This window comes from Ovis canadensis, chromosome 2 (assembly GCF_042477335.2).
Source record: "Ovis canadensis isolate MfBH-ARS-UI-01 breed Bighorn chromosome 2, ARS-UI_OviCan_v2, whole genome shotgun sequence".
NCBI classification, from domain to species: domain Eukaryota; kingdom Metazoa; phylum Chordata; class Mammalia; order Artiodactyla; family Bovidae; genus Ovis; species Ovis canadensis.
The window spans coordinates 171,091,539-171,105,590 of NC_091246.1; the positions used below are offsets into that span (position 1 = coordinate 171,091,539).

General features: G+C 40.0%; 1 protein-coding gene across 21 annotated transcripts in view; it reads left to right on the forward strand.

The window, feature by feature from the left end:
- The first annotated feature begins 2,060 nt into the window (after positions 1-2,060).
- The window catches only part of GTDC1 (glycosyltransferase like domain containing 1), a 502,335-nt gene continuing 490,343 nt past the window's right edge, over positions 2,061-14,052 (forward strand). For 7 of the 21 annotated variants that reach the window (XM_069577647.1, XM_069577654.1, XM_069577650.1 and 4 more), the window contains exon 1: positions 2,067-2,187. The gene's annotated coding sequence lies outside the window, so the exon portion shown is untranslated. Of the gene's footprint in view, positions 2,188-6,626; positions 6,755-14,052 lie in introns of all 21 variants that reach the window. The other 14 variants (XM_069577660.1, XM_069577656.1, XM_069577661.1 and 11 more) reach the window with 10 other exon arrangements.

The window sequence follows — 14,052 nt, forward strand, 5'->3', positions numbered from 1 at the left end:
ATGGAGCTTATGCAAAAGGAATTGTTGAAATCAGTGGGACAAAATGACCTCTGATAGCAATACTTTCCTAGTTAACGCCATGTATAATTTCATGCATCACTTAGGCCATGTAGGAAAAACTGCAGAGTCAAAGACCTCTGATGTAATAACTTTTTGTGACTAGTTACTATAACCCAGATGCTGGCAGATATGTGAGTCAGAAGATCTGAGTTTGAATTCTGGCTTTGTTTCCAATTACTCTGGGGAATACTGAGGAAGTATTTACCCATTCTGGATGTCAGTTGTTCAACTGTAAAATGAAAAGATTAGACTCCAGATGATAAATACTTGATAAGTTAATTATAACATTCTAAGACTGGATTTCCAGAGCAATGAAATGGCAGCCATAGCCTTTGGGGTTCTTCTTGTACTTGTTCCATGGATAGGATTTACTATTTTATGTGTTTTTAGGAACACTCACTTTCAGCTTTTGGCATTTATAGTTTTCTGTTTCCCAATTTGTGTTAAAGGGGATGGACAGATGGTTGATTAGGCTTTCAAATGCTTATAATGCTGTTGTTCAGTTCAACAATGGTTTTAAACTTCAAGGGTCTACATAGAGCCTGGATTTTGTTTAGAATGGAAGATAGTTTTTACTCTTCAATTTAAGGATAATAATGTTTACTCACATAATTTAAAGCAACTTGTGGATGTTGCTTCCAAAGGCCTAATCAGTTTCCCTCATTTTGTTATGTTTAATTCATTTCCACATCACAGTCCAACTCTTCCAAGTTGCAGTTTTTAAAATGAAGTTACTGGAGTTCTAGTTACATTTGCATGTTTTGCCTTTTTCTAACTCATTTAACCCACAAGCGCTTTCCAAATACAAAACCCTTTGATTCGGAATCACAGAAATTGAAACGTGGAAGAAACACATTCCTCCTTTTACAGGTAAGAAAACAGGAGATCTAAAAGATCCTGGTGCTCTTCTACTGAATATGAATTTTATAAATAAAAGAGCTAAAGTGAGGTTAGATTGCAGAGAAAGTAACAGGCAAAATGTGTGAACTTTAATCCCCAACAGGAATTGTGTCATTTAATATATTATTGCACAGAAAAAGATTGGAGGGAACCCATGCAAGTCTAAGAGGCACCACTGCTATTGCTCAGGTTTGTGAATTTTTTTTTTTTTAATACTTTATTGGCTGCACTGGGTCTTAGTTGTGGTAATTGGGATCTTCCCTCATCATTGTGGCATTCAGGATCCTTTTTTACTTTCTGCATGCCAGATCTAGTTTCCTGATCAGGAATCGAATCCAAGCCCCCTGCACTGGAAGGACCAAGTCTTAGCAACTGGACAACCAAGGAAGACCCAGTTTTGTGAATTTTAACTATTTCAGAGACTCTTCAGGTGAGTGGGGTAGCGCACATGCATTTGTTTAACTCCTACACTGCATCTGAAGTATTTGGAGTAGTCAGAACAGAAAAGACGCTCAAAATGTAGGTAAAGGAAGAAGCGAGCCTTTTCACAGGGTTCCGACGTGACCAGAGGGAGGGAAATTAGAACGCGCTGGCAGAGCAGGCGCTCAGGAAGTGCGAGCTGCACAGCAGGTAGCGGTGGCAGGGGAGAAGTCCAGTGCGTACGAGGACCCTGAGGCTCCAGCAGGGAGGGGAGAGGAACGGGGACCAGGAGGGAAGGACTGGCAAGAAACTGCAAACTGAGGCTGACCTAGTGAGCAGAGAAGATCTTCTAGAAAGAAAAGAAGGCATGAGAGCTTACAACCAGACTAGGGGTTGAGGAAAGAGTACTAAAAACCTTAAGGGGAAGACAGGGGTGCGATCCAGAGATGGGAAAGGTGGGGAGGTGGGCGGCAAAGCGAGGTCCTCGGGCAGTGAACAGGTAAAAAGAGGTGCGGGGGTAGTGAGCCCACATGCGGTATTCTCCAGAGGGCGGGAGCGGCCGCTGAGTCAGGGACTAGCAGAGTCCCGGCAGCGCTGGAGGCGGAGTCTTGAGCGCGTGGGCGGACCCAGTGGGCGGGGCATGCGCCTGACGCGCCCCGAGGCCGCTGCGGCCGCGGGCCGGGCGGGGCGGCGGCGGCGGCGGCGGCGGCGGCTGCGGCCGCGGGGGAGGGGCCCGGCGTCAGCGCGTCGCCGGCTGGGCCGCGCCGGTGGCCAGGAGGGAGAGACTAGGAGGAGGAGGAGGAGGAGGTGAGTAGGCTCCGGGCTGGGGAGCCGCGCGGGCCGGCGGGGAGGCGGGGAGCGCAGCCCCTCCCCTCCGCTCCAAGGCGCCCGCCTCGCGGGACCGCGCGGCTCGGAGTTCCCAGAGGGGTTTTGGCGGCGGCGGCGGCGGCGGCGCAGGGAGCCGGGGGAGGGGGGGGGGCGGAGCTGAGGGCCTCGCGGGCGGTGTGCTTCCCGGGCGCACGCGCTGCGCTGGCGGTGCCGCGGTCCGCCGGGCACCCGGGCTGCTGCGTATCAGTCTTGCTGCGCACTGGCCATTTTCTGACTCCCTTTTCTTGGGTTCTACGTTTTCTGCGGGCCGGCTTCCCGCCGCTCGGCGCGCCGCTGCCGCCTCTTCGCTCTGCCGCGGGAGTGGGTGGAGGCGCGTCGCCTTCTGGCTGGGAGGAGGCCAGGTTCCCGGGCTCGGCCGTAGGCCCTCCTCGCCGATCTTGAGACTGCCGGGCCGGTGGTCCTTCGCGCCGCGCGCCCGCAGGCCTGCCTGAAGGACCCTTTCCATCTGGCCCAATTAGTGCCCTCACTTTCCTGACCTCAGGAGCCCCTTACTTAGTCTGCAGAGACTTACGACCTCACTCACTCTTCGCACCCCCGCCACTTGTCTCCCATGAGGATCCAGCATACACTTTGTTTTAATCGGGATCCAGGCAGTTGTACTGGTGGAAATGGCCCCGGAATTAATCCTGTAAATCCAGACACGAACCCAACAGCGAAGTTGCAGTACTATAGTAATTTAACCTTTACGGGCGAGGTTTTTTTTCCCCCCTCTCCTCTCTGGCGAAGGCAACTTTATAGAGTCTTCTGAGAACTGTACTGCATTAGATTATCTTCGAGATAATTCTTAAGTTAGCGCCTGGAGGCAGTGTGATGGGAGGTTCAAAGAGAAGGCTATGCACTTTTTCCTCCACCGTATCACAGTTTGAAGTGGAAAACGTGCGTTGACGGTGATTTTCCACATGAGGTGGGTTGCAGAGTGCAGCCCCCGTGAGCCGTGGCTCGCCTTGGTTCCTGGGTGCTACCCCTGAAGTTGATTTTAAAGCTCAACAGAATGGTCAGGTAAAGGAGCTGCTGCAAAGAAATCCAGTATAATTCAATAGAGCCATTTTATTGGATTCTATTAACCTGTTTAACCTTAAACTAAAGCATGGCGGGAGTTTCATGTAGGAACTCACATACAAAGTGCAATACTGAATTTTAGTTAGTGCGTTCCAGGTTTGATGTGGAGTAGTCTCCTCAGCTCGCACTGCCTTTCATTATGCATTTTCCTTAGGATCTTGTTTTAAAGAAACAGTTTTAGTATAGAGGGTGGGAGGAATACCCTTTGAATCATGAAACTTTCTTTGACGAACTTGAAAACTGGATAGGTAAAATCTGAACCTTGATACTGAGATAAGGTAGGAAACTGATGTTTATAGCATTACCACTTTGAGAAATTAAGGCTTCTTTACTCTTGTTTTGAAACCATGTTGACGTCTTAATTTCACGGACGGCAGAAGTACAGAATTTTCTGTTTGTGAGGAACTTCAGCAGCTGATTATTAGTTATTTATTATTAACTTAATTCAGCGTCATTATTTTGCAGAGAGAAAGTAATCCAAATTCCCTGAAGAGATTTAACATGAACTAAAGAGAACTAGTTGGTTTAACTGAACACTTAAGTAGATACTTTAGACCTCCCCAGTGGATATTTTTGTACCAAAATTTGTTTTGATTTTGATGTCTTAAAAGCCAAATAATTACTAACTTTTAATTTTTTCCCCATATTTTGAGTATAGGCCTTAGTTTGTGATTTGGACTCATTAGATACAAATTATATTTAAGGAGTGTTTACATTTTTACCAGTTGAAACAATTTCCAGTTTGTTTGAATTTAGTAACTGTTTTCATTTCAAGAATGTTTATTCATATTCTTGATTCAGGTAGTCTGTGTCAATTCCAGGAGATTGGCATTTCAAGAATTCTAGAGTTATGATGTATGTAACCTTGATATAATAAAGAAGAAAGGTCTGTACGCATGTAGGCATTGAATTCCAGCATCCTCAGCATCCCTTTTCTTAGTGGTCCTCAACGCAGAAGTCTGGAAGTTCTTGCTGGCCTGGGGTGAATTCTTTGCATCTCCCACTCCAGTGTTTACTGCAGGCATTTAGTAGAGACTTTTTGGCTTGTGTGCACTTTCCCTGGTGGGGGCTTCCTGTAAGATGGACTGTGTTTTATTCATCTGTGTATGCTTCATGTCAAGTGTAGTGGGACCTTTGTAAATGCTTGTGGTTTTGTTGGGCTTAATCAAACTTAAGAAGGTAGCAGAGTGTCTGGAAGTCATGAATGATGATATTATAAACTTGAAATATCTCATTTCTGTTTTTGTGTTGAATCAGATACTCTGTTAGGCTTAATTCCAATACTGAAAGAGGTAACATGTATCTGATAATATTTTAGAAAATTTAAGGAAAAAGCTTAACATTGAGAATTTTATTCTTTAATATACGTTATCCACTGTGAAATTGGGGAAACACAGTGTTACTTAAACTTTTTGATAGGACACCACGTAGAGCTAAAATAATGCAGTTTTTCTGCTGGAGCAAAGTTTGAAAATTGTGAATTGAATGATCCTAATTGTTATCATAGGCCACATTTTAAGGCCACCTTTGTTTCACTTTATAAAGATATATTTTTCAGTATATAGACTCCTGGAAGCAACATGACTTTCAGAGTTCAGACTGCCTTTACAAGCTGTCTTTAAATGATACTTTAAACAGTTTTTGGCTGACATAATGTGCTTCATGATGGATATACTGAAAAAATAAAGCAAAAACCCCAAACCAAAACCAAAACCAAAAAACCAAGACCGCACTATATTTTTTTCTCTTAGACTTATATTTTCTTTCTTTCATAGATTATTATAATGTTTTGTTTATTTAAAAAAGTGAGGAAAATTTTCAAGCATTTCTTTTGGAAAGTACCACCACTCCACCAGTTGAATAGCCTTGGCAAATGATGTTTGGGCAAATGCAAGGCTGTTTCCATAGTGTTATTCTGTTTGAATATGTTGAGTTATATAAATAATAGTCTTCACAGGGACATCATCTTTGGACTACATGCACCTTTTTCCTCTCTCCTGCACTGTTACTAAAAACCGTTGTATAGTAGAGTGTATGTATGTGTTGCGTATGTGTTTGTTGCTCAAGTTGTGTCTGACTCCTTGCGACCCCGTGAACTCCTCTGTCCATGGAATTCTCCAGGCAAGAATACTAGAATGGGTAGCCATTTCCTCCTCCAGTAGTAAAGTATGGTGGTGCTTAATTTATAGGGAGCAGATAATTCCTCTTCTAACATTGCTGGTTCCTATGTCAGAACCAGGCTACTTGGCTTGTCCACTCCTCGTTCTGTGTTTTCTGCCCAGTTTTTGAACTGATTTTTAAGACTGAAAATACCTTAAGATCCTCAGCCTCTTCAGGAAGTGAAGTCTGGAATTATTCCAGTGCCCTGAGCACCCATTGCTTACTGAGATATGATATCTTCTCACATCCTTTGCACATACTCAGTTTGACTATGAGATTCTCATTTTGAAAAATGCTTTTGCTCATCAGGAGTTTTGAAACATATGCCATAAACATCTTGGGGAAGTATATGTAAAGCATGTAGACTATAAATATAGATTTAGATGGAGTTAGGTTATAGAATCAGGCAATTGGTAAGAATTAGTAAGAATGTCTAGTCCTTTTCTCCCACTCTTGAAGGTCACACTTAAGGCTTTTAAATTTAAGAATATAATTTTGAGTGTTTATTTTTAAAAGTAAAGCAATTCCACAGTCTTTCCTTGCTATTGAATAGTCCATAGAGTTGATGTGTTTCTTGTATTATTATTTTGTGTATTTCGTATCCTCTGCGGACCTGAACCTTGTCTTGAGCCTGCTCAAGAACTCTCCTGCTTGACCATCTCTGTCTCCTTGCTGTCCTCTCTTCCCTTGGAACTGGGGCCTGGTCTTATCCATGGTGGGTGGTTGGGGTCCTGCTTCAACTGTGACATCACTAGCAGAGTCAGAATGCTTTGATTTTGCTTCTTAGGCTCACATTCACCAGATTGACTTGTCAGATACTGAGAACAGGACAGCTGAGAGCTGGGCTCTTTGGCTGCTATAATTTCAGCTTTTTTGAGGGTCAGCTTTTCATTTGCATCTGATACTAGAACACCCTGGTCACATACTCATTACTTCCTGACTGTTCTGCTCTTGGTTCTCTGCCTTAGCTGAGTTACTTACTGGTTTATTTTTATCGAATTTTAGTGGTAGCTAATTATTTTCAAGTGTTTGATTTTCTACCCAGATCTTCTCGAAGTTTTGAGCTTTCATTTGACCAAATATCTGTTATTCCACCAAGTTTCCCATAGTGTGTTTTTTCATTCTTTCTTTCCTTCTAGACTCTGTATTCCTCGAGTGTTGGGACTGAATTTGTGCTGTTCCTGACAGTGTCCTTAGCACTTACTGCAGTACCTGACACATAGCAGGTGATAGACAATATACAAATATCGATTGGATGTAATCAACAGTAAGTTTGTTATCAGTATTGGAAACCAGTGTTCATATAGAAATTGAGAATTCATATAAGAAGTTCAGACATTTCATTGCCATCATTAGTACCAGAGAGTCTGTGTATTTTAAATTATAAGCATATCCACATACAAAATTAGTCATAGTCATCTGGCAGGACATTTATTTAAGAAGAAAAAGTATATAGTTTTTACTATGTATTGTTAGGTGTTGCACACTTAAGAGTTTTCTTGAGTTTGATTAAATGTATATTTTTTATATTTCTTACAAATAGAAGTTTTATGGCACTATAAAGAAGTGAATTTAATGGCCCTATTTTTGTTCATTAGTAATTATATACTGTAGAGTAAATTCTCGTTAAAAGGCCCTTAAATGTCTGCTCATGAAAAAGAGACCTCTTTGATTTTGTTCTCCGTACAATCCCAGTTATTGTATTGAGGCAAGTCATCAAACTCTTTAGTAGTCTAAAACCTTTAATTTGGCTTCAGAACAGTAGTCATGTATTGAGTATCCAAATTACCATGTCTGTAACAAGTAATGCAGACAGTTATTAAAAAGGTAATGACCATAACTTTTCTTGTAGAATTTCTTGTGCTAATTTTTAAAGAGGAATTTTGAACTAAATTTTCCGTGAAGGCCAAAATCTCATACTTTTAATGATAGTGAAGTATATGTGTAGTGTAGGGGGGGGCGGTGGTAATTTTTGTAGTGGCATTTTTAAGTGGACAGTTTACTCATTATGTTGAGGTAAACACTTCACAACTCTTAAGAGGAAAACTTCAATTATCTGAATGAAATGAGGTACATGAAATTAATTCAGATAAGTGAGGGAATCCTTAGTGTAAATGATGCATGTCAAGGGACATGACCTCAATCTTGATTTTTTTTTTTTTCCTATATATCTGTCAGCTGGTTTTACATTACTAGATTCTGATTCTTTTTGGTCATGCTGGGAATCATTGGTGGAGGAGGTAAGGTTTGCTCTGTAAGTTTTTTTTTTTAAATCTTTGCCACAGAGGGAATCCAGAATATGGTATTCTGTGACAAGTGTAATTGCTCATCTCTTGCCTGTAATGCTTGCCCTTTTAGGTGGTATACCACAGCCTTCCATTTTGTCACCTTCCTGTCAAATGTCAAGTGTGTGTGGGGACTCCTTGAGAATACAATTGGTTTGAAATTAAAGCCACATTCCTCTGTCCAAGCTCAAGATGTTTATATTTCTGCAAGTTCTTACAACAAGTTGTGAAGGTGAATTGAACTGGATTAAACCTTGATTCTATTCTTTTCTGCGTTGGGGTTTAATATTAAGCAACAGTTCGTACTGTAAGCCCTTGAAATAGAAACAAACATTGGGCCATAACCCTTGACTTTTGCAAATTATAACTTGAAATTAAAATTTTTCTGATTGATTGGAGTTTTAGTGTCTTAAGGTAATGATTTCCATTGCCGTTTACTGAGGTTTGCAGCATTCCTGGGTTCCTGGCATCTGAAAGTTGTTGTGCACTCTGTAGATAGCCTGTGGCTCTCCTCTAGGCCTTTTTTTGTTGTTGTTTTGTTTTTAAACAGAAGTAGGCTTATTTTAGCCACAGAGATGTGTGCCATCTGACACCTCTGTAACTGAATTTTCTTTCTTTCCTCAACATTACTGTAACTGAATTTTATTTCTTCAACATTACTGTAACTGAATTTTATTCCTTTCTTCAACATTACCTATAGATGCTTTACTGAAAGTACCTTAGAACATGGCTTTTTATTTTCAGCATGCACCAGCTTCCTTTTCATCTCTTCATCTTTGAGATGCAAGATGATTCATATGTTGATTGCCTTGGTGAGAGTTGTTATGATTTCAGCAAGCTCTGTATACAGACCTTGAGAACAATTCCTAGGTCATTGCCTGCTTTAATATATGCAGGCCATGTAATTGAAGAGTTTAGGCTTCAGGGTCAGTCCAGACTGATTTTGACTGTACCATTTGTGAACAGCTTGTCTTTGGGGGAAGTTAGTTACTTCTCTGGGTTTCAGGTTTTTCATCTGTCATACTGGAATAATATCACCTGAGTGTATTGAGTATTTTTTTTTTAAGAGAAAGCTTATCTGTATTGATTCATTGTCCTGTTCACAGCTAAGTGTCTAATAATGTGAATTAGTGAACTATTTATCTGGATCATATACTATTTTAAAGGAAAGTAGACTTTGTTCTAGTTTGTGACAGAAATAGTCAGCAAGAATTATTACAAATAGAGGCCTTGCTCAGTTGTCTTGTTTAAAACTATGTAAGACTTTTTTACTCATCAGTCTGTTTATATGCAAAGGCTTTGTTGATAATTGGTACAGGAAAGCAGAATGTGTACTGCACTCTTAGGAGTGAGACAGACTTGGATTTAAATATAGATGATCTAATGGTTGGGTCACCTTGGGCAGGATACTTTACTTTTTTGATTACAAGTTTCATCTGTAAAATGGTATTAAAGTATAAAGAGTTAAGGGAAAAGGGGATAATAAAAAGGTTGTTAAGACTAATATGAGGTAGGAAAAATACTTAAAGTAAAAGTGGAAGCTGCTTCAGTTCAGTTCAGTTCAGTTCAGTCGAGTCGTGTCCGACTCTTCGCGACCCCATGAATCGCAGCACACCAGGCTTCCTGTCCATCACCAACTCCCGGAGTTCACCCAGACTCACGTCCATCGAGTCGGTGATGCCATCCAGCCATCTCATCCTCTGTCATCCCCTTCTCCTGCCCGCGATCCCTTCCAGCATCAGAGTCTTTTCCAGTGAGTCAACTCTTCACATGAGGTGGCCAAAGTATTGGAGTTAAAGCTACTTAGTCGTGTCCAACTCTTTGACCCCATGGACTTTACAGTCCATGGAATTCTCCAGGCCAGAATAATGGAGTGGGGTAGCCTCTCCCTTCTCCAGGGGATCTTCCCAGCATTACAGGTGGATTCTTTGCCAGCTGAGCCACAAGTAAAGCCAGAATCCATAAATACTGGTACTTATTGACACTTTGGAAGTGTGGCTTTAGTTCTCTGCACTTCAGGCTTCCTCATCTGTGACATGAAGTTCAGAGAATTGATAGAGTTACGAGGATTAAATGGCATAATACCTGTCAGAGGCCATTACATGTTAATCACTACTGTTATTTATATTATTGTTTCACTTTCAGAACAAATTGGACAAATTTTGAGTTAAAAAGAAATAATTCATACAGGTATTTAGTGTGTTTTTTATGTTGGAGGGCATTTACTATGGATTTGAAGATGGCAAGTTATCATTCATTAGCTTTCAGTGTTTTCTTAAGACAGAAGTGGTCCACAAGGTTGTGGTATGTAAGCCTGTTGGTCAGTCACTGGGACCCTTTCGGGGGATCCATTAGGTTAAAATTATCTTTATGGTAATACTAACTGTTTCCTTTTCCACTGTTTTTACATTTGCTCTGCTGATACTAGTAGTAGTAGGTAGTAGGTAAAATCAGTTCAGTTCAGTCACTCAGTCGTGTCCGACTCTTTGCGACCCCATGAATTGCAGCGTGCCAGGCCTCCCTGTCCATCACCAACTCCTGGAGTTCACTTAGTAGGTAAATAGTAGTAGGTAAAACTGAATATCTTAGTAGATATTAAATGTCAGTGACACCAGACTCTACTAGTAATCATCATATTCTTCACTGCTATGCATTCATGGTTTAAAAAAAAAAAAAAACCAAAACAAAAACTCAAAAAAGCCAATTTTAACTTGAGTGTCCTTAATGAAACAGTAAAAATTATTAGTTTTATTAAATCTTGATCCTTGAGTGCATTGTTTTAATATTCTATATATGATGTTTGAGTATTTTATGTATGTTTGATATTTCATATGTGATGGTTTTATATTCTCTCTATATATATGATGAGATAGGAAATATGCAAAAGGCACTTCTGCTGTATATCCAGAGTATTTTATCTCAAGGAAAACCCTTAAGTATTCCTTTGAGTTGCAAGCTGAATTAGCCATATTTTACATGAAATATCATTTTTGCTTGAAAGATCGAATACCAGACAAACCATGATTATTTAGACTTAGATATCTGGCAGTCATTTTCTTGAAAATGAACAAAGTGATCTTTTGTTCAGGGAAAAACAATTGACAATATTTGTTGCTGATGATAAAATTTTAACTTTCTACGGAAAATTAAAATTTTAGAATTCTTACATCAGCTGCTGGGTTCTTGTCAGCTTCTCATTACTTTAAGAGTTTTCCAATGGGATGGGTGGTGATGTTATTATGAATGTGAATTTTTGCTGTGGTGTTATCTCAGGATCTTCAATGTTTATATAACTCAATGGACATGAACTTGGGCAAAAATCAGGAGAATGTGAGTGACAGGGAGACCATGGGCTTGCAAAGAATTGGACGTGACTGGGTGACTGGACAACAATAACTCGATGAAACAATATTTTCAAAGTGATCAATATTCCAAAATTATGGTAAAAGACCCTTATAGAAAGCCTGTAACAGAATACAGAAAGCTTATGTGATATTCAATTTCATATTATAGCTAGCCCACAAACTTGTCTACTTATCAAGTTTTGGTGTAGTATCAAAGAACATCCATAATTCTCTGAAAATGATATTAATAGTATTATATACTTCCTTTTTTCTCACTGCATACTTGTGTGGGGCTGTTTTCATGTAGTTCAGTCAAAGCAGGTATCACAACAGATTGTATGTAGAAGCAGATAAGAGAATCCAGCTGTCCTCTGTTAGGTTAAACATGAAAGAAATTTGCAAAAGTTGTAAAGCTGTGTCATTTTTAATGCTAAACTTTCTTTGTGTAGTAATTTTTCAAAAGTATATTCTCATATTAACATGTCATTAAAATTTTAAAATGAATCACTCAGAGGAAAGCAGAACATATTTTTGTACAAAACTGGAACTTAATCATTGTCTTGCACATTCTAAAAGTGGAAAATAATTTGTTTCATTCAACAGATATTTGTAGAGTGTATATGAATAAGCACTTTCCACTCTGCAGAAACTCAGCCTTGATAGAGAGATGAGATAGATGTCTGCATTTTCAGATACGAGCAGTTCACTGAAACAAGTGCTTTAATAAAACATTTATTTGATATTGCATTTTTTTAACTAAAAAAAAGACAGTAAACTCTAAATGCTATTTTATTACCTGATTTTCTTCCCATAACACTATAGAGCAACCCTTTTTTTTCCTTGTTAATACTTTGGCCACCTCACGGGAAGAGTTGACTCATTGGAAAAGACTCTGATGCTGGGAGGGATTGGGGGCAGGAGGAGAAGGGGACAACAGAGGATGAGATGGCTGGATGGCATCACTGACTCGATGGATGTGAGTCTGAGTGAACTCCGGGAGTTGGTGATGGACAGGTATGCTGGTGTGCTGCGATTCATGGGGTCACAAAGAGTCGGACACGACTGAGCAACTGAACTGAACTGCATATTTACATATCTATGATTTCATTTTATTACAGTGAAAAATTGGAAACAGCCTGTGTCCATAGATGGGAGAATCAACTTAATTGTGTGGTATCTCATATATAAATTTTTAAATTATAAGTCAAGCTTAAAAAATTTAAGATGAATCAGTAGTTAAAGTTTTCTCCTTTAATTCTTAATATAGTAAATACTGATAATTATAATTCATATTAACAAAAAAAAACTCTTGGAGTCCTCAATTTTCAATAATGCACAGAGTCTTGATGCTAGGAAGTTTGAGAACTGTTTAAGGAAATTAGGCTAGATTCATCAAGTGAAAGTTCTAAAGTTGTAATATTTTGCATATTCGTTTGGAATATGGACTACTTACCTCTAGTTTCTTTTTCTGGTTGTAAGGATATGTCACTAGTTGGCGTTCTGTATCATTCTCCAAGCAGGCAGAAGTTTCCTGTGTGTTTTTAAAAATTTTCATTTTTTATTTGATTGATACTACCTAGATTGTTGCTACTCAGAATTGAGATAATGGTTAATTGTGATTCCATCAGTGTATTCATTCTTGACACCACTCTTTTGGTTGTGAGCTGTCCATGCAGTTTTAAGAGCTGTTCACCATGGCAGGTTTCTTCAGGATTGCAGTGAAATCCCCTTTGCTGAAAATAAACTGCCATTTTCACTGAAGTCTTCACTCTAGGCTAATTTCTCTGCTGTAAAGTCTTCCTGACATTTCATAGCTAGTTTTTAGATGGTCAGTCCACAGCTTGTGAATGTGTTTGTGAATTAGTTAATTGCAACAATATAATATGCATTAGAGATGGGTTCTATAGTGCCATTAATACTATGGGCATAGCCTTGTTTTGGATTATTAACATCTTTCTGTAGGGAATTATATTCTGACTCCTGGAAGTCTAGCCAAAATCATTACTTCATTGCAGTCCCAGTGGCAGGAGGCCCCCTTTTTTTGCTTGTAATAGAAATAGGAATGCTAAAGCTTTTTAAAAAATAATATTAATTTTTATTGGAGTACAGTTGCTTTACAGTGTTGTAGGTAAAGCTTTAATATAAGCAGGAGAGGCATTCTGAAGCAGTACTTGAGATGCAGGTATCCTTCGGACCCCAGGTGTGTAGAAAGGGTGGTGAGTAACTCTCAGATGAAGCAGGTATAGAAACTTTGGGCCAACCAGCAATGGTGGAGGGAAAAAAGAGAAGGGATGTTCTGGATGCTGCTTGGGAGTGATACTAATAGATACCTTTTTGTGCCAGTTGCTAAAATAAGGGATAGGTAGTCCTAGGTTGGGAGATCCACCTGTATAGAGTCTTTTTGTGTGTTATACTCATGTGTTTGGTTATTGTATGAACTGAGCTCAAGAGGTAAAATGACAAGCCAGTTGGTAAGGTTGAAGTCATAGATTTATAGGCTAGAGGTTTGAATGTAGAAGGAAATTGATGAACTCCAGGGGCATTCATGATCAGGAAGAAGAATGGAACCCAGGAGGGTGATGAAGTATGCAAAATGTTCACAAGGGCCCCAAACAAATTCATTGCATGTGGCTGCTAGGGCAGAACTGGTAATCGGCTGGCAAATCAAAACGCTTTGACCCAGACTACTACCTTAGAGTCTCTGGTAGGAAATACAGACTTTTAAGAGTGGTGTCTGTACAGGGAGCCTATTATGGGAATGGTGGATATATGGCAAAAATGGAGAACCAGGAAACATGGGGATACAGACAAGGACAACTCTGGAGAACTAGAATTTGACCTGAAGTTGAGCTTGTCTTCTTCCTGCACAAGGGCATTGTTGGCCCTTTGTATAGAGGCAAGACTGGGCCAAAGTGGGGAGCAGAGTGACCATAGTT